Raw genomic sequence first — 22315 nt, 5'->3', positions numbered from 1 at the left:
CAATTTGGGAGAGATAGTCATTAATAATCACATTCCAGTCACCATTGCCAATAATAATAGCTAACATTTATATAGGGTGTACTGGATGCCCAGGCACTGTGCTGTGCTTTATAAATATCTCACTTGATTTTAGATAAATAAATAGATTGTTAGAAAGAAGGATAAGTTGGAAGAAGGAAGGAAAAAAGGAAGGAAGGAAGGAAGGAAGGAAGGAAGGAAGGAAGGAAGGAAGGAAGGAAGGAAGGAAGGAAGGAAGGAAGGAAGGAAGGAAGGAAGGAAGGAAGGAAGGAAGGAAGGAAGGAAGGAAGGAAGGAAGGAGAGAGGGAGGGAAGAAGGAAGGGAAAGAGGGAGGGAAGGAGGAAGGGAAAGAGGGAGGGAGAAAAATTTATATAAGTGGGAAATTAAGCATATGGATCACTGCTTAGTATTTCCTATAACCTTTTTTCAGCAATGATATTGTCAGTGATTTTTTTTTCTCCTTCCACTCATAGGCTCTCATAACAAGAGCTAGAAGGGAACCGGTGGCCATCCTCATTTTTTTTGAGGTCCCATACGTAATTAGCATTAAAGGTGGGGTCTCCATGCAGACCCTCTCTTCCCAATACACAGTATCTCATTGCCACTCCTCTCTCAGTTACCTTAAGAACTGATACCCCAGTATCTTCAAAATCATGTTGCCTCCAGCACAATTTTCCTGGCCACGTACTTGGTCTGCTCCTCATGTCTGTCTTTTCCAAGGCCAATTTTACTTCCTCACTCAGCACATCAGTGACTGTGGAAGTGAAGATATAACCTGGGTAGGGAGGGAAGGAAGGATGGCTCCCCTATCATTGATGAATAGTTTGCTGTATAAACATAGAAAGAAATAATTTTTCTAATTTTCTTTTGCTTATTGCCCTCCTTCCATTTTCAGCCATAAATGCTCTTAGGGTGGTCTGATTTAATTGGCTTCACACAGTCTAGAAATGATTTTTGCTTTCACTATTTCTCAGTGTTTGTGAGCCTATCCTGCTTGTCATTTTTAGCCATTCCCCTCCACTAAGCTTTTGAAAATACCTTTCTATTGAAGAGTCACAGAATCTCAGAGTAAAAAGTGTCCTCAGGGACAAGCTAGTATCCAGTACAATTTGTGCTTGAAAAAGGATCCCTTCTCTGCCTAGCATGGGGTAACTGAGAGGCACACCTGTAATTCTGGCTGCCAGATTAAGCTAAGGCTGGGGAAGCACTTGAGTTTTTGGAGTGTGAGCTGCATTAAGGTTAACACTGATTACGCAGCCTCTCTGAATCCAGAACTGGGCAGCAAAGAGGGCATCAGATTGCATAAGCAGGAGCAAAGTAACCCAGGTTATAGGTTAATCATGGCTATGTTTTCAGTCAGATTAAGATAAGACGTCTCAAAAACAAAAAAAAAAAAAATACAGGGCAAAAAAACACAAACACCTCCCCAAATTTTCTGAAATGGAGTTAGTTTTTGCTTGAAAAGGTCCACTGAGAAGGATACCCCTACCTACCCAGACAGCCATTCTACCTTTGAATTTCTATCGCTGTTTTAAAAAATGGATGGTCCTTGCATCAAGCCAAAATTTTTGTGGCTTATTGCGTCTACTTCTGCACTCTAAGATAACTTTTTTCTACATGACAGCCTTTCCAAATCTTGAAGACAGCCATCATAGTCGTTCCCCTTCCCCACTTAAGTTATCTCTTCTCCAGGGTAAATAAAGGAGAAGAGAACAAGCATTTATTAAACACCTACGTATGGAAGGCATTGTGCTAAGCTCTTTACATATATTCTCATTTGATTCCCCCAAACAACCCAGAGATATAGACACTATTTTATTCCCATTTTACACTTGAAGAAACTGAAGCAGACAAAGGTTAACAGACTTGTACAAGGTTTCATTTCTAGTAAATGTCTAAGGTCAAAATTGAACTCATTTTTCCCCTGAATCCAGGACCAGCACTTAACTTCATCACTTAGCTTCCCAGTTTCTTCAAGAAATTCCTATATAATAGGATCTTGAATCTCTTATATAGGACTAGATTATCTTTCTCTGGATACTATATAGCTTATTCATATCTTTTCCAAACTCGGGTACCCAGAACTGAATATCATACTTTAGATATGACTTGACCAAACCAGCAAGATTATAGATTTATTTGTCCTAGACACCATCTCTCTTAATGAAGCCCAAAATTGTATGGTTTCTGGCTACCATGTCACATGACACTCATGTTGAGTTTGTAGACCCCTAAAATGCTCAGATCATTGTTAACAAAATGACATCTAGTCATATCAATCCTGATCTTGTACTTCAAAGGCTGATTTTTTAAAATCTCAACTAAATGTAAAACTTTACATTAATATCTCTAATGAATATCATTTTCTTAGATTCAGACAGATATTCCTTCAATAATTTAATTCAACAAAAAAAATTATTAAGCATCCATTATATGCAAGTATTGTGTTAAGCACTGGGTATAAAAATATGAAAAATAAAGACCGTTTATACTTTCAAGAAGCTAAAAATATAAAGAGGAAAGACAATACACAAAAGGAAGCTTAAAAGTGAAGGTGAAACACCAGGAGCAATAAGGAGAAGGGAAGAAAATTTATTCTTTAGAATATCAATCAGAGCTGCAAATGGAAAGTGAAAAGTTAGCTGGAAGATCCAGGTTCAGACTTCCTTTACAAAGGAAAGGTTTGGGAGGAAGTTAGTGTTCCACTCTACAGGCCTTCAATCAGAAGAAAGAGGAGGCTGAGAGACTTGGTAGGGTTCTAGCCTAACTAGATTTTTATATTATTTTTTTCTTCAATCATATTGATATCATTCCCCACCTTGAGCTATGTGTTAATATAAAATTATTATTGTTATTAAATTGCTTGCCTTCTCAATGAGTGGAGAGAAGCTAGAGGAAGGAAAATAATTGGAGTTAAAATTTTTAAAGGAATGTTATCCTCCCTAATGTCAGGTACGTGAAAATGTTTCATTTTCCTTTTCTATCTTTCTTTTTTTATTTTGTATTTTTTTGTGTTGTATATTTGTTTTTTCTCATTTTGTATTTAGTTTTAGTTAGCATGTGCTTTAAGGTTTGCAAAGCACTATACATATATTATTATTATTATTATTATTACTGTTTCATTTGAGTCTTACAACAACTTTGTAAAGTAGATTCTATTTTCCCCATTTTACAGATGAAGAAACTGAAGCTAAGAGATGTTAAATATTTTGCCCAATTATGTAGTTACTACAAGACACAGCATTTTAACTAGGGTATTCCTGACTTCAAATTATAACAACTCTGAAAGATAGGTGCTAATAATAGCACAAACTTGCAGTTAAGGAAACTGAGATAGTCAGAAGCAAAAATGACTTGCCCAAATACCAAAAACTCAGAAATTGAAGTCCAAGACTAGTGCTCTCTCTACTTAGTCATCTTGCTTTTCCAAATTAGAAGTAGCAGAAATGCAAATAATTCACATAATAATGCACACTCTAAACAGGTGACTGCAAACTTCCCCCTGTTCTCTGTATGTACTGTAAATGAGATTTTCAATCCTAAATCATTCTTATTTTTAAGTCCTCTTTATTAAATCCAAGCATCATTGGCTTCTCTTCATTTGGCAAGGAGATCAAATACTTGCTGGCTAGGGAATTATTTTTCAGAATTTGAGATTTGCTTAGATGTGGCAACATAGTGTGATGCAGGGCTTCTTAAACTTTTCCCTCTCACAACCCTTTTTAGACCAAAAAATAGGTATATAAAATAAGTATACAAATCAAACTTGTGCTAGTAATAATTCATAGAGAAATTTATTTTGAAGCAATTATTTGGTATACATATGTTTTCATTTATTAAAGACAAAAGAAAATTTGCATATTAATGAGATGAATGTTTATTTTTACATAAAGAATTGAATCTGGGTGGAATATTTGATACCTTTTATTCCTTTCAAATTTTTCTCAACTCAAACATTCAGTTGCATGACCCCATATGGAGTTATGATCCACAGTTTAACAAGCTTTGCTCTACACTACATTGTCTGGATTAGGTTTCTTTGAAAGGCAGAGAAAGGTTAGACAGGAGAGAGAAAAAGAACAGAAAAGAGAAAAGAATTATCTTGACATAATGGAAGCCTTTGACATGGAAACTTCTATGTGTTCACATGCATTAGAAAAATCATACTGATGAAGCTTTCATTAGGAATGTTTATTCTCTTTATTTTTATACAGTTTTCTGTTTTATTGTATATTTACACATACACTTTACTAATAAGTGAAAATGGAGCATCTGTCCCATAAATGTTGCTCATCAAAGTGTGATACAATCATTCCAGCCCTACAGACAATCTGCCAGGGGAATGTGTTTTTCAATTTCAATTTGTGAATTTCAATTCACAAAAAATGTATTATCCATTCACCATGTAAAGCTGTATGTTAAGTGTAGGGAAATAAAGATGAAAAACATAAGCCACACCCTCGAGTTTATTTATTATAGAATTTAACATGAAACAAGAAACACAGAATTTCCCCATTGGATGGGATCCCCAAGGCCATTTCATTGAAGTGGTGCCTTATAGTTCTTTAACATCCTTGACAAATGCCATACAGCCTTTGCCTTGAAGACCTTTAGAAAAAGAAATTAATTCCTTCCCAGAGTAATCTAGCCCAATTTTCAAAACTCTAATTATTAGGAAATATTTCCTTCCACTAAGCCTTTAGGACTCTGCCTCTAGGACTCTCATCTATTTCTCCTTGCTTTGCTTTATGAGGTTACTCTAGGTGACTGGTTGAATAAACTTGGTCAGACATGTTGTCACCTAGAGAATCTTTATTATCCTAGTTTCTATCTTCTAGAAACCCTTCGTGCCATCAATGCTCTTCTCAAAAGATAGTTCCCATAACTGAACATATTCTTCAATATATGATCTGACCAGGAAGAGTACAGTGGAACTATCACTGCCTTTATTTATTTTTTGTTTGTTTGTTTGTTTTACTTTTTTTATTTAATAACTTTTTGTTGACAGAACCCATGCCAGGGTAATTTTTTACAACATTATCCCTTGCACTCACTTCTGTTCCAATTTTCCCCTCCCTCCCTTCACCCCCTCCCCTAGATGGCAAGCAGTCCTATATATGTTAGATATGTTGCAGTATATCCTAGATACAATATATGTTTGCAGAACCTAACAGTTCTCTTGTTGCACAGGGAGAATTGGATTCAGAAGGTATAAATAACCCGGGAAAAAAAACAAAAATTCTAATAGTTTACATTCATTTCCCAGTGTTCTTTCTTTGGGTGTAGCTGCTTCTGTCCATCCTTGATCAATTGAAACCGAGTTAGATTTCTTTGTCGAAGAAATCCACTTCCATCAGAATACATCCTCATACAGTATCGTTGTTGAAGTATATAATAATGTCCTGGTTCTGCTCATTTCATTCAGCATCAGTTCATGTGAGTCTCTCCAAACCTTTCTGTATTCATCCTGCTGGTCATTTCTTACAGAACAATAATATTCCATAACATTCATATACCACAATTTACCCAACCATTCTCCAATTGATGGGCATCCATTAATTTTCCAGCTTCCAGCCACTACAAACAGGGCCACTGACTTTATTCTATGCACTGTCACACATCCAGTCAGTTTGTTTGGACTCTTCTATCAGATGGGTGACTCATACTGAGTCAGTGATCTTGTTCTTTTTCAGATAAGCAACTAACTAGCTATAGGATCATAGAATCATAGCTCAAGAGGCAAAAAGGACCTTAGAGTTATCTTGTAGAACTCTTCATTTCATAGATGAGAAACCTGAAGCCCAGGAAGATTAAGTGTCTGACTCACCATATATTACCAACCAGTCACCATATGTTTTCATTTCTACCTTCACATCTCTTCCTACCTATTTCTCTCACTATTCACAAAGACATAATTTGGTTCCGGTTCTCATCTTTAGTTTCACCTAAGACTATTAAAATGACTTCTTAATGTTTTTCCCTACTGCAAAGTTTTCCCCAAGTCCAATCTATCCTTCACATGATCATCAAAGTGACTTTCCTCAAGCTGGAGTCTGACTTTTAAATTCCCTTATCCAACAAACCCAATAAATCCTTGTTGACTCACAGATTGAATGTTAATTTCCATATTTGTTTGTTAAATCTATCTCTTTATAATCTTGCCTCAACTTATCTTTCTAAACTTATACATTATAGCCCTTTACACACTATGGCCATGTTACACTGGTCTTCTAGATGTTCATCCCACAAAGTCCTTCTCCTCCCATCTACCTACCTTTGCACTGGCTGACCCTCATTTCTGGAATGCACTTTATTTTCTTTAAATTAAAGCTTTTTATTTTCAAAACATGTGCATAGATAATTTTCAACATTCACTTTTGCAAAACTTCGTGTCCCAATTTTTTTTCCTTCCCTCTTCCCCCTCCACTAGATAGCAAATAATCCAATATATATTAAACATGTGCAATTCTTCTATACATATTTCTACAACTATCATGCTAATAAGAAAAATCAGAGCAAAAAGGAAAAACAATGAGAAAGAAAACTAAATGCAAATAACAACAAAATAGGTGAAAATACTGTGTTATGATCCATACTCAGTCCCCACGGTCCTCTCTCTGGATGCAGATGACTCTCTCCATTCACAAGTCCATTGGAACTGGGTTGAATCACTTTGCTGTCAAAAAGAGCCACATCTATTCAAATTGATAAATATTTAATCTTGCTGCTGTTGTGTACAATGTTCTCTTGCTTCTACTCACTTCACTTAGCACCAATTCATGTAAGTCTTTCCAGGCCTCTCTGAAATCATCCTGCTGATCATTTCTCATGGAACAAAAATATTCCATAATATTCATATACTATAACTTATCCACTCAGTTGGAATGCCATTTAACCCCCATCTCAGACAAATATCTTATCTCTTTCAAGGCTCAGCTCAAGCACCTACTTGGACAGAAAACTTTTCTTCATTCCCCCCCCTTCCTAAACTAGTAACCTCCCTTCAAACTATCTTGTATTCATTGTGTATATACATATTTCTCCATGGTGTTTTCTCTGCTGGAATGAAAACTCCTTGAGAAATCTAATGCTATTGCATTTTCATCTATGGTTCTTAGTACATAATTGATACTTAATAAATTATTGTGGCTTACTTGCTTGCTTGATTGCCCTAAGTTATAATGGCAGCAAACAGGAGAGGTGAAATTTAAATCTGGATCCTCTCAGTGCCATTGCAATTATGCCCTATAGGCGTGAAGCTAAATCTTTCGAACACATGTAAGACTTTGCATGTCTTTTACATTCCTTGCATGAATACATATAAGCATTTGTTGGATTTTTTAGATCCAATCCTGTATTCTAGGTTAGCAAGATATTTTTGCATCCTGACCTGTGTCATCCAATGTGTCAACTTTCCAGCTTTATGTCATCTGAAAATTTGATATATATGCCATCTCTTTCTTCACCTGAGTCATCTTGTTACTGCTAAAAGTTAATCAGGTTAGTGACCTAAGGTGCATTGATAACTGAAGACTAAGTCATATTTTTTTAAATATTGTAAGGCTTAATCAATAATTATAATTGAAAAGATGCATACAATAGTTTATATAACCAGTTAGGACCTTTGAGGGCATTCTTCAGAAGAATTTGCGCTTAATAAATATGAATTTAAAAGATTTAGTACAATATAGCCTGTTATTTGAGTAGTACTTCTGAACAAATAGTGTTAAAATGACATTGTGAAGCTTAACAGAGCTAAGAAAAAGTGCTAAGAGCTTATCTTATTCTGGCAAGGTAGGAAACTCAAAACCTGTCTCAGTAAAACGCTTATGTTCACAGATAGAGAGAGCCAGATCTCCAAAGGCTAACAGGGTCAGGGCACAGTGAACAAAGAAACGTTTACCTGCAAGTCTTTTTCCCAAGAAAAACTTAGAATAATTATGTAACTGGAAGCCTGGGGATGGGCCAGCAAATGACCATTCCTTAGAGTATATATAATAACTGCTTCCTGCAAATAATCCACATGGAAATTTAGTAATCCTGCTTCCAAAATATGTGATGGAGAGGTCTTTTCTCTTCTGAATTTAGGGGATACAAAAGCTTTCAGGCTACTTGCTGTTGATGTAAGCAATATCTTACTTTTCCCTAAGCTTTCAAGTGATCAGAAAAAAAGAAATTATTGCAGGTATCCCGAAGGGAAAGGTAACAGCTGACCTGTCTTGGGAAAGGAGCTTCCTCACCTAAAAGTTCCCATAAAGCTGGAAAGTTGACACATTGGATTGATTTGATACTTAAAATCAAAGGTCCAACCACTATTCCTGTATCTGCTCCACACTCCAGTCTCCTGAACCATTAGACATTTCTTGACCCATCTACTATCTCGGAGCATTCACATAAGCCAAAAGGCATTTTCACCTCCCACTTTCTCCTGTAGGAATCTCTCCTTTATTTCAAGGTTCAGCTCACTTGAGCCCCTTTGAAACATTCCATAAGTCCTGTGCTTGAACATTCTCTTTTCAGTGTTCCCTAGAACACTTTTCTTGAGTTATCTTTTGCCCTCATCACACTCTACCTAGGGTCATATTTATTTGTGTATATATTTGATCCCTTTTATTAAATAGTACATTAATTCAGCGAGAGCAGGAATTGTGTCTTTCTCTTTGTATACACGGCACAGTGACATTCATTCATTCAATAAATATTTGCTAACTAAATGAATGAATGTGAAAAATAAAGTGCTCTAGATATTTAATTTACTAAAAACAAGGAGACATTCTAAAATAATTATAACCACATAGAAATATGCTACTATTTTATATAGTTTGTGACTTTGTCAAGTCAACTAGGTTTTATATTAGCTACTTTGGGCAGGATAAGAGGTAGGGAATAAATTATCAAATATTTGTAAGATTCTATACATGCCCTCAGGTATTTTACAATATTACAGTATTGTCAGATCTGCCCATTCTAAATGTCAGAAGAACAGCATCGTAGATCTGTTCAATCTATTGTACTATATGAACAATGTTAAAAACAAGGAGATAATTAACATCTCTACATGTAGCACTTTATAGAGTATATTTTATTGTAGAACACTTTATTATGAGATTGGTTCCTTTAGTCATTAATGAACTAATGAATTAATAAATAGGTTAATTGCCTAGGCAGCTGGGTGATACATTGGATGGAGTGCTAGACCTAGAGTCAGGAAAATCTAAGTTCAAATCTACCTTCAGAAGCTTATTAATTGTACAACTTTGGGCAAATCACTTAATCTCACTCTTATTTTCTTCACTTGTAAAATGAGGATAATATTATCTACCTCCTAGGTTTATTGTGAGGATCAAATGAAATAATATTTGTAAAGTACTTTACAAATCTCAAAGTGCTATAAATTCTATATATCACTGTTTTTACTATTAACTCAATAATTCTGAAAAGTTAAATTAATGAGCAGTTTAGGAATATACATACAAAAACACAATACCCTCTTCAAGGCTAAACCGGGAGTAATATCTGTTTCCCTTTTTATAGCAACATTTCTATTATATAAAAGGAACAATCACTAACGATTTGATATCAAGTAAATAGCAGACCTCTCATGGAAAGCCCTAAATATATAACAATATATAACAATATATTGTTATAACAATATAACATAATATATATAACAATATATAACAATATATATATAACAATATATATAACAATAATGTTGATGATGATGATAGTAATAATAATAATTATCAGTAATTTAATACAACACAATAAACATTTATTAAGCACCTATCATGTGGCAGTCACTGTGCTAAGCATCATAGATACAAATAAGAAAAAGAAAGATTGTTCATGAACTTATAGTCTAATATGGTAAGACAACAACCAAAAGGAGGTTATAAATTGGGGGTACCTGGCACAAGGACGTCATGTTCCATGGAAGCAGAATTGCTGATGAAGCACTGACATTGCTGTGCAGTTGCACAATATTTCAGATATGTTTATCTAGCCTGATCCTTACAAAAACCCTATGAGATAGGTGCTGATATTATCCCCATAATATAAATTTTTGTTAATGGCATGGATAAAAGATATATGTGCTGTATACTTATAGATTACATGGATAATAAGATGGAGTAGAGAACAGTAGTATACTCGATGATGAAATCAAGATCCAAAAATATATCGACTATCTAGAACTTTGGACAGAAAAAAATTATATTTAATCTGGATAAATGTAAATTCAGTTTAACAAATAGAAGTCAGGGTCGGATGACTATGTAAGAGTTTGGTGAAAAAGATCTGGAAGTTTTAATAGATTGTAAGTTTAATATATGTCAATGTCAGCCAAATATATGCCAAATAATGTCAGCCAAAAGAAAGCCAATAAAACCTTAAGACTTCATTGCTGTTGTTGAGTCATTTCAATTGTGTCCAACTCTTCATGATTCCATTGGGGGTTTCCTTGACCAAGCAGTAAGCCATTTTCTAGCTTATTTTACAAATGAGGAAACAGATAAACAATGTTAAGTACTTGGGTCTTCCTGATTCCAGGCCCAGAACTCTATCCATTGTGCCATCTAGCTGCCCTGGGCTTTGTTAAGAAGGCCATGAAGTCAGAAGCAGTTCACGGTGTATAGAATGTTAGCATTAAAGTCAGAAAGAGCTGAATTCAAATTTGTCCTCAGACATTTATTAGTTATGTGCGCCTGACCAAGTCACTTAAACCTCTATCTACTTCAATTTCCTTAACTATAAAATGGGAATAATAATATTACTTACCTCCCAGGGTATTGTGATGATCAAAAAAACAAAATATTTACGAAGTGCTTAGTGAAACTTAGTGATAAATAAATGCTAGTTCTTATTAGTGTCCAGCAGTAGGGAAGTGATATTCCCCAAAGCTCTATCCCCAACCAGACCATATCTAGTATGCCAAATGCAAGGCATCACATGTTAGGAAAGAGACCAATAATCTTGGGGAGTCACTTCAAAGTCATGCTATAGGAGGCTTGCTTAAAGGAACTGGTGATATTAAGTCTAGAGAAGACTTGAGGGGATATGAGAAGGGGATGAGACAATTGTCTTTTTCTATTATAAGGGTTATCATGTGAAAGAGGGTTCTGTTTGGTCCCAGTAGTCAGAACTAAAAACAATATGGAAAAGATGCAAAGAAGTGAATGTTGGTTTGATGCCAGAAAATCTTCCTAACAATTATAGAAATGCAAATGTGGAATGAGTGTTTTCAAGGAATTATGGGTTTCTACTCACTAGAGGTCTTCTAGTATAGACAGTCTGAGGATGTTGGATAGGCTGTGGAGGGGAGAATATTGCTAAGATTTGGATTGGATGAAATGGTCTCTAGAGGCCTTTTGAACTCTGAGAGTACTGTGATCTCTATTTGACAAATTAAGTACCTTGGAGACACTAAGAGATGTAGCTAAAGTTTCACAGTTTGTAAATGATGAAGCCAGATATCAAAAGAAGCTTTTGGACTAGAATTGCGCTCTTTATAGCACAGGGCACTGCCTCTTCAAGAAAGTGATGATTACAGTTCTGTCTAAAACCCACACAATGGAGTGAAGTGGGGAAGGGAGGGAGTGGTCAGTGATCAGCTGAAAAAAAAAAAAAGATGTATGGATTCAAGAGCAGGTTAAGCTATCCTGGTCTCAGTGTTCATGCATATGCTTTGACTCAGTGGATAATTTCCTCTTGGCTTCTTTTCTTTTTGGCTTGCACCAGTCTGAAAAATGAATAAGCTTGCTAAACATTTAACCAATTAGACAGTGCCCAGGCTTTTGAAATTCCCTTTGGTTTATTTGAGTATAGTTTGCAGTCATTGCTTTATTTAATCCCCTGTGTCACCACTGCTGTGCATTCAGTGACAAATCTTCCCTTCCAACACAATAATTATTACTCTCTTCCTTAAGCTCAAGACTGGGAATGTCTCCAGGTAGTTCCTATTCCTTTGGCACTGAATAATTACCACTTACAAAAACGATGGAAGTAGGGTGGAAGAGAGACAGACAGATAGACAGAGACAGAGATAGAGAGAGATGGGAGGGGAATGGAGAGAAAAGAAAGGAATTAAGGGAGGAGGGAGGAAAGGAGACAGAGACAGAGAGAAACAGAGAGAAAGACAGAGAACACACACACACACACACACACACACACACACACACACACGAGAGAAACAAGGATAGAAAGGGAGACAGAATGAATGAGCATCCTAATTAAAACATGGGATGTCCAGCCAAGTGTTATCATGGAATCTCTAAATCCTGAATCTCTAGATCAAAGAACATCCCTATGGAATGTGTTCAGTTCATAAGTAGATTTGTATAAGTTACTAAAGATCAACAGAGCAGATTCAAATGTATACTTTTGATCACTTTTATTAAAACCCCAGGGCTTTTTCAATAGAGAAGAGAAAACACTGGACTTGCTATCAGAAATAGCTATTTTTGACACTTACTAGCTATGTGAATGTGAGTAAATCATAATCTCCATAACTATGTTTCCTTCTCTGCACACTGGTGATATTAATTCTTATGTTGTTTGTATGATAAGTTTGTTTTGAGATTGCAGTGAAATAATTCATTTTTAATCTTTTTTTTCCACTGAGGGAACAATAGAAATTTCAGTAATCGTATTTTTTTTTTTGTCATTTTCCTCCTTTATCAAAGCTGTGTAGCTGGATGATGTAGTTTGCCATTTCGATATAGTCTTCTTGAGTTACTATGTTTGATAAATATATATCCTCATCTAATGGCCAAACCTGGAGTCATGAAAATTTCTGTAATTAACCAGGCTAATCATGGACAACACAATCAGTCCATTATTGAGGTTTTATTAAAAAGCCTTTAATAACCCAGATGGATCATGAAGGTACAAGCAAGTGAAGGAAATGATTCTTCATAATTTTATTTAAATTCTAATAAATATGAGGGAGTATTAATTGGGGGATTTAGAGGATGCTTAAATTCAGAATTTAAAAAATAAACAAAATATGCATTCATACCTCTTATCTCATATAAGCTTCATAAGACAGGAAAGGGCATGGATAGGAAGTAGCTTCATTAAGAAGTGCTCAAACTCAATTACCTTATTTCTTTTTTATGTAATGAATAAACATCTGGGAAACGTCTAAAATATATAGTTTAAGCCAATAACTTTAATAATATAGTGTCTGACAAACCCAAAGACCCCAGTTTCTGGGATAAGAATGCATTATTTGACAAAAATTGCTGGGAAAATTGGAAATTAGTATGGCACAAACTAGGCATTGACCCACACTTAACACCGTACATCAAGATAAGGTCAAAATGGGTTCATGACCTAGGCATAAAAAATGAGATTATAAATAAATTGGAAGAGCATAGGATAGTTTACCTCTCAGACCTGTGGAAGAGGGAGAAATTTATGACCAAAGAAGAACTAGAGATCACTATTGACCACAAAATAGAAAATTTTGATTATATCAAATTGAAAAGGTTTTGTACAAACAAAACAAATTCAGACAAGATTAGAAGGGAAACAATAAACTGGGAAAACATTTTTACAATCAAAGGTTCTGATAAAGGCCTCATTTCCAAAATATATAGAGAATTGACTCTAATTTATAAGAAATCAAACCATTCTCCAAATGATAAATGGTCAAAGGATATGAACAGACAATTCTCAGATGAAGAAATTAAAACTATTTATAGACATGAAAATATGCTCCAAATACATTATTAATCAGAGAAATGCAAATTAAGACAACTTTGAGATACCACTACACACTTGTCAGATTGGCTAGAGTGACAGCAAAAGATAATATGGAATATTGGAGGGGATGTGGGAAAACAGGGACACTGATACATTGTTGGTGGAATTGTGAACACATCCAGCCATTCTGGAGAGCAATTTGGAACTATGCTCAAAAAGTTATCAAACTGAGCATACCCTTTGATCCAGCAGTGTTTCTACTGGGCTTATACCCCAAAGAGATACTAAAGAAGGGAAAGGGAACTGTATGTGCCAAAATGTTTGTGGCAGCCCTGTTTGTAGTGGCTAGAAGTTGGAAAATGAATGGATGCCCATCAATTGGAGAATGGTTGAGTAAATTGGGGTATATGAACATTATGGAATATTATTGTTCTGTAAAGAATGACCAATGGGATGAATACAGAGAGGACTGGCAAGATTTACATGAACTGATGCTAAGTGAAATGAGCAGAACCAGGAGATCATTATATAACTCAACAATGATACTGTTTGAGGATGTACTCTGATGGAAGTGGATCTCTTCGATAAAGAGAGCTAATTCAGTTTCAATTGATCAAAGATGGACAGAAGCAGCTACACCCAAAGAAAGAACACTGGGAAATGAATATAAATTGCTTGCATTTTTGTTTTTCTTCCTTGGTTATTTATACCTTCTGAATTCAATTCTCCCTGTGCAACAAGAAAACTGTTCGGTTCTGCACACATATATTGTATCTAGGATATACTGTAACCTATTCAACATGTAAAGGACTGTTTGCCATCTGGGGAAGGGGGTGGAGGGAGGGAAGGGAAAAATTGGAACAGAAGTGAATACAAGGGATAATGCTGTAAAAAATTACCCTGGCATGGGTTCTATCAATAAAAATTATTAAAAAAGAAAAAAGAAAAAAGAAAAGAAAAGAAAATATATAGTTTATATTTTACCAAAATATTATTTGATTCTGATGGAAGAGCTAATGATGTGCAGACATTTTGGGAATGTTTTAGAGTAGGTTTTGTTTGCTTCTTCACATAATATATACATTGTGAAGGCAATGAAGTCACATATTTATGTTCTGTCTAAAATTTCCACTATTTATGCCATAATCTATGATTTAATTGGAACTCCTTGAAGTAAATTCTGTTCTACCAATGAAAAGAAGATTCATCATCTTAGTTTTCTTGAGTCTTTGGTTTAATGTTGTTTGTGATTTAAATTTCTGTCCTATTTCTCTTATCATATCTAATTCAATTCAAAATTCATTTATAGAAATATTAGTATTCATTAATTCTATAGAGCACTGTGCTAGGTGCTAACGGACATAATAATGTTTAGCTAGAGTGGTGGAAATTGGAGGATCTGCATTCAAATTCCAGCTCCATTACTTTCTAGCCACGTGTCCATATTCATAGGCTAGCTACTTTGCATACCCAGGTCTCTGTTACTTCATCTGTAAAATAAAGTGGTTAAACTAGATGGTTTATAAGGTTTTATTTCAGTCTTAAATTTATTAACATGTAATCCTAAAAACAGATGACATAGTTAAAAATTCATTTTTTCTAAAGTATTTTGCTGTTTATATAGTAGTGTTTCATAAATTAATTTTGTTGTTTTGTTGATTAATTGAAGAAAGGATTACAAGTGTTCTTCCTTAGCTTTCCTTCTATCATGGTCTTTCCAAGGTCAAAAGAAATGTTAAGGAAACCTGGATTCACCACAGTACTATGGTGCACTTTTCCATGCCCACTTAGCTAAGTAAGCAGTCATCAGATATAAGCTTGCTATACAAACCATCTCAGATCCCTATTTCCCTCCAGTACTGAGGAAAGACATGTAGAGAAAAACACATCTGTCTTCCCATTCCCATTATACTGAGAGGTATGGATCTGACTTTTGTATTTTCTCTGTTTCATGTTTATTTTGTTTTGTTTCTTCTTATGATGTATTTTAAACCAGACCTAACTCAGACTGGTATAATGTTTCAGATTCAGGATTGGAATAAAATAAATCAGTCATAGATCATTTAATAACAAACAGAAAAGATGTTTTGTCAGTCATAATATAGAAAGAATATTCATGAAAGTTACCGAATTGGTTCAATTAAAAAAAAAAAAGTTTTCCTGATTCCTGATTCTGAACCAGCCATGCTGGTTCCCTAACCCCCAGCTTCTTAAACTGTGATTCATGACTCTATATGAGATCTCATAACTGAATGTGGGGGTCATGAAATTAGCTGTGTTACCAGTAAATATTTGCTTTTGCATATTTATTTTATAAACTTATTTAACCAAAGTCACATAAAAATATCTTGGGCAGATCTATACCTCTCAGATATAGAGCACCAGATATGAAGTCAGAAAGATCCGGATTAAAATTTTTTGAGCCTGATCAAGCTCCTTAATCTCTTCAATGTTAGATTTTCTCATCTATAAAATGACAGAGTTGAATTACATAGAAAATTGTGTCATTGAATGAAAAGGTACAGTCTATATTTGGATTCATACAAATGATTATATTGTATTATATTTGATTATCAATTATATAATTATTATATTGGGCTAAGGAAAAATTGGAACATGGCACCAAAATTTCATTAATGGGATGAGAGGCAGCACTTTTACTTTTTCTTTTGACATTGAGCCATAAATAAGTGTTAAAGTTTCAGGATCATCAGTTGGGGATAAATTACATTACAAAGAATTTTCTAGTCCTAAATCAAGTCCTAAGGGCAAGACTATGGCCTTTTCATCAGCAAAAGATACAAGCAGTTAAAATAAGGGACTTAATCTTAGTCTGGAATCACTCTGGCCAAGTATTTTTGACTTTCATTAACCAAATGTGGCAGCTCATAATCCAGAAAAGCAACAGTGGGATATGCTCTTTATGAGATATGGGAGAGGGTGAGATTGAGGATATAGATAGACAAAACAGAAATATGATTCATTCCTCAAAGAAAGAATGGGTAAGTATGGAAAGAGGCTTCAAGTGTGGAGTAGGGAGATGAAGGAGCCAATAAAGAATATCTTCAAATTACCTCAAAAATTAAGTAGTAGGGAAGAGACATCAAGAGCATAAGGAGGAAAGAATGTATTTTGGACTGACTCTGCAAAGAATGGCAGAATCTCAGAGTTTAGAGGGACCACAGAAGTCATCTGATTCAATCTATACATGAACAAGAATGTCCTTTCTGATGATCTTTAAAGAAAGGTGATCCACTAACTCCCAAGATATATCATTCCACTTCTGAATAACATTAATTTTTAAGATATATTTACTTACATCAAACCTAAAACTGTCTGTACAATTTCAACTCAATGTTTCTGGTTGTGCCCTCTGGGATCAAGCTGAAATTGAATTCTGTTTCCAAGCAACAGTCTTTCAAATGCTTAAATACAAGTATCATGCCATTTCTGGATCTTTTTCTAGGTTAAATTTACTTTTTTTCATTAACTCATAATCAATATTTATAGTCACATAATGGGCACTTAATAAATACCATAAAATTATAAAATTAGAAATTTTAAGATATTTTAGACTACATATGTGTATATGTCTATGTATGCATGTGTATATATATATGTGTGTGTCACTATAGATCTTCACTAGATTTTCACAACTCATTAATATTCCTTTCAAAAATATGGCTTTAAGAAGTAAACACAATATTCCAGATATGGTCTGATCAGGAAAGAATAGAGGAGAACTTAGAACTCCTTAGTTCTGAACACTCTGCCTCTGTTAATACAGACTAATGTTACATTAGCTTTCTTGATGCTATATTTATACTATTGGCCCATATTTAGTTTGCAGGCTACTAAAATTCCCAGAAAATTTTCAGACTTCTGTTTTGCTGCATACCTACCATCATACATTTGTGAAGTTTGTTTTTAAAAAGCCAAATAAAAAGCTTTATATTCATTCCTGTTAAATAGTATATTAGATTACCCCAGCATTCCAATATATCAATATCTTGTAATAAGTATGTCATTGATGTCTTTAGCCAATCTATTAATAAAAATTAAATAATACAGGATCAATACCATGGAGGTAGATGACAGTGAAGAAGACCTGAGTTCATATTTTGCCTAGAACAATTATGGACCGTTAGAATGTCTCTGCTTCCGGAATCCTCATTGGAATATAAATTCACTAAAATGGAGTAATTAAAGCACCTATTTCCCAGGGTTGTAATGATCTAATGAGATAATTTTTAAAAGTACTCTACAAACCTAAAGTTGTCATTCTAACTCTATCCTGGAACTCTATCCACTGTAACACTCAGTTGCCTTACAGACTTTTAAGACACTATATAAATGTTAGTTATTGTTTTTAGTTATTATTACTATTCACAGATCTCTGGAACATTCCCTCAGAGACTTCATTTCAAGCTAACTTTGAAGTCTTAATGGTTAATCTCTGGATCTAAGGTTTCAACCAGCACCCAACTGTACTATCATCTACTCTTTTTGTAATGTTTTTTAAAAATTCAAGAAATATAAGGAACAAGAGCCAAGATGGCAGAGAGTAGGCAGGACATTATCTAAGCTTTCTCCAGCTTTCCTCAGAATCAACACTAGATCAAATTTCTGAAAGGATTCTGGAATGACAGAACCTGCAAACATTCAGAGTGTAATAATTTTCCAGCTTTAGATATCTTGGAAGAGCTTAAGGAAAGATAATTTGGACAGGGGAGAACATGGCCTAGCACAGGAGCATGCAAGGAGGCCCAGAACAAAGTATCTAGTAGAAGACAGCCAAAATACAGCAGAAATGGGGGAAAAAATCCACTGAACAAAAAACAACTCTTTAAAAGTACAATTGCTCAAATGCAAAAGGAGATTTTTTTAAAAAATTAACTAAAAAAATAATTGATTAAAAATTAGAATTGGACAAAAAGAAGTAAATTACCCAGTGAGACAAAAAGATTCAGTTAAACAAAATCAGAAAAATGAAAGAATACAAGAAAATGTAAACTAATTCATTGGGAAAAAAATAACTGATCTGAAAAATAAATCTAGAAGAAACATTATAAGAATTATTGATCTACCTGAAGGCCACAATTTAAAAGAAAGAAAAAAAAGAGCCTGGACAACACCTTTTCAAGAAATCATTATAGAAAGGTGTCCTGATATTCTATAATCAAAAGGTAAATAGTCAATAAATAGTTATTGAAAGAATCACCTCCTAAAAGAAACTCCAAAATAAAAACTCTAGGGAATATAGTAGCTAAGTTCCACAATTATCAGCTCAAGGAGAAAATATTGCAAGCAGCCAGCAAGAAACAATTCAAATTTCAGTCACAAAATATGAGTCACAATCAGGAAAGACCAAGCTGCTTGCACATCAAAGGATCAAAGGTTCTGGAATATGATGTTCCAAAACACAAAGGAAATTTAACTACAATTAAGAACTAACTACCCAGAAAAATTAAGCATTATCTTTCAGGAGAAAAGATGGATCAATGAAATAGGAGATATTTAATCATTTCTAATGAAAAGACCAAACTTAAGAGAATATTTGATCTCCAAATACAAGATTCAAAAGAAGGGAAACTATGTTTCTTAAAAATTAAAATGTTTCCAATCCTACATGGGAAGATAATACATGTAATTCTTGACAACGTTATCTTTTTTTTATGGCAGTTAGGAGGGGTAAACTTAGAGGTGTGGGTATAATTTTACTTTAATGTGATGATATAAAACAGAAATTAGGGTTGGAAAAGGGATTGTACTGGGAAAAGAGTAAAAATAAAAGGGGAATAAATTGGTTCAAATTATGTCACATGAAGAGTCAAAAAGACCTAATACAGTTGAGGGAAAGAAGGGAGGGGTATGAACATTGTTTGAACTTTATTCTCATCAAATTTGGCTCAAAGAAGGAATAACATACATACTTAGTTTGGTATTTGTCTCACCCTATAGGGAAATAGGAAGGGAAAGGGAAAAGGAAAGGGAGAGGCTAACAGAAGGTAGATCAGAAGTAGAAGGGGAAAGAGATAAAAAGGGGTGGATCTAGGGGGGGGGGGAAAGGAGGCAGAATGAAGAAGGTGGTAGTCAGAAGAAAAAATACTGTGAGGAGGGAAAGTGTTAAGGGAGAGATAAAATTATAACTTGGGGAAAATAGGATGGAAGGAAATACAGAGTTAGTAACCATGAATATGAATGTGATAAACTCTCCCATAAAATGGAAGAAGATAGAAGAGTGAATTAAAGACCAGAATCCTACAAGATATGGTTTATAAGAAACATATATAAAGCAGAAAAATACATATGGAGTAAATGTAAAAGGCTGGGGCAAATTTTATTATGCTTCAGCTAAAGTAAAAAGAATCATAAGTAGCAATCCTGATCTCAGATTAAGAAAAAGCAAAAATAGATGTAATTAAAAGAGATAAGGAAGGAAACTACCTCTTGCTAAAGGGTACCATGGGTAATGAAGTAACATCAATACTAAACAAATATTTACCAAATGACATAGAAGAGAAATTCTTAGAGGGGAAAGCAAGTAAGATGCAAAAAAAATAGCAAAATTATACTAGTGGGGATTTTCAATATTCCTCTATCAGAATTAGATAAACTAAACTACACAATAAACAAGAAAGAAGAAAGAGAATAGAATTTTAGGGAAAAAAATCGGTATGATTGACCTTTGTAGACATTTGAATGGGGATAGAAAGGAATATATACCTTTTTCTCAGCAATACATGCAAGCTACAGAAAAATTGTCCATATATTGGGATATAAAAACCTCACAATCAAATGCAGAAAGGGAGAACTAGTAAATGCATCTTTTCATATCATAAGGCAATAAAAATTAGATGTAATAAAGCGTCATGGCAAAGTAGACCAAAAATTAATAGGAAACTAAATAATCTAATCCCAAAGAATAAGTGTGTCAAACAACAAATCAAAAAAACAATTGATAATTTCATCCAAGAGAATGGCAATAAAGAGACAAAATACCAAAACTTATAAAATGCAGACAAACTAGTTCTTAGGGGAAATTTTATATCTCTAGATGCTTATTTGAATAAACTAGAGAAAAAGATTAATGAACTGGTCATGTAACTAAACAAGCTAAAAAAAATTCTAAGTTAATTACCAATTAAATACCAAATTTGAAATTCTGAAAATAAAAGATTAATAAAATGAAAGTAAGAAAACTAATGAACTAATAAACAAAAGTAAGAGTTGGTATTATGAAAAAACTAACAAAATATATAAACCTTTAGTTAATTTGATTAGAAAAAGGCAATAAAAATCAAATTGCCAATATCAAAAATGAAAAGGGTAAATTTACCAGCAATGAAGACAAAATTAAAGCAATAAGTAGGAACTATTGTGTCCAACTATATATCACTAAATCTTATAATTTAAATGAAATGGATGAATAATTACAACAATTTAGATTTCCCACATTAACAGAGGAAATAAGTTACTTAAATTGTCCTGTTTTGGAAAATGAAATTTAACAAGTCATTAATGAACTTCCTAAAAAAAATCTCCAGAACCAGATGGATTTACAAGTGAATTCTATGAAATATTTAAGTAACAATTCATTTCGATACTATATAAATTATTTGGAAAAATAAAGGAAGAACAAATCTTACCAAATTCCTTCACAGGACACAGATATAGTGCTGATACCTAAGTCAGAAAGGGTCAAAACAGAGAAAGAAAATTATAGACCAATTTCCTTAATAAATATTGATGCAAGAATCTCAAATAAAATATTAGCAAAGTGATTATAGCAACTTATCACTAGGATAATACATTTGGTCATAATGTAGATTCATACCAGGAATGTAGATCTGATTAAATAGCAGGAAAACTCTCAGTTTAATTGACCATATCAGTAACCAAACAGGAATCAAATGATTATTTCAATAGATGCAGAAAATGCATTTTGACAAAATACAATACCCATTTCTATTAACAATACTAGAGAGCATAGGAGTAATTAAGAGTTTTTCTTAAAATGGTAAGTAGTATCTACCTAAAGTTATCAGCAAGTATATGTAATGAGGATAAGCTAGAAATATTCCCAATAAAATCAGGGTAAACCATGGTTGCACATTATCATCAATACTATTCAATATTATATCAGAAATGTTAGCTTTAGCAGTAAGAAAAGAAAAAGAAATTAAAGGAACTAGAGTAGGTAGGAATAAATGAAATTATTACTCTTTGCAGATGATGTATTATACTCAGAAAATCCTAGAGAATCAACTTAAAAACTAACTAGAAACAATTAACAATTTTATCAAAGTTTCAGGATATAAAATAAACCTACATAGATCATTGGCATTTCTGTATGTTACCAACAAAGTACAGCAGTAAGAGATAGAGAAATTCCATTTAAAATAACTGTAGATAAAATAAAATATTTTGGAGTCTACCTACAGAGACAAAGTCAGGGACTATATGACCACAATTACAAAATACTTCACACAAATAAATTTAGGCCTAAACAATTGGAAGAATACCAAATGCTCAGTGTAGATCAAGCTAATATAATGAAAATGACAATCCTAAAAAAATTAATCTACTT

This window comes from Antechinus flavipes, chromosome 1, assembly GCF_016432865.1.
Source record: "Antechinus flavipes isolate AdamAnt ecotype Samford, QLD, Australia chromosome 1, AdamAnt_v2, whole genome shotgun sequence".
NCBI classification, from domain to species: Eukaryota; Metazoa; Chordata; class Mammalia; order Dasyuromorphia; family Dasyuridae; genus Antechinus; species Antechinus flavipes.
The sequence above is the reverse complement of the archived record's forward strand: the minus strand, read 5'-3'. Positions refer to the sequence as shown.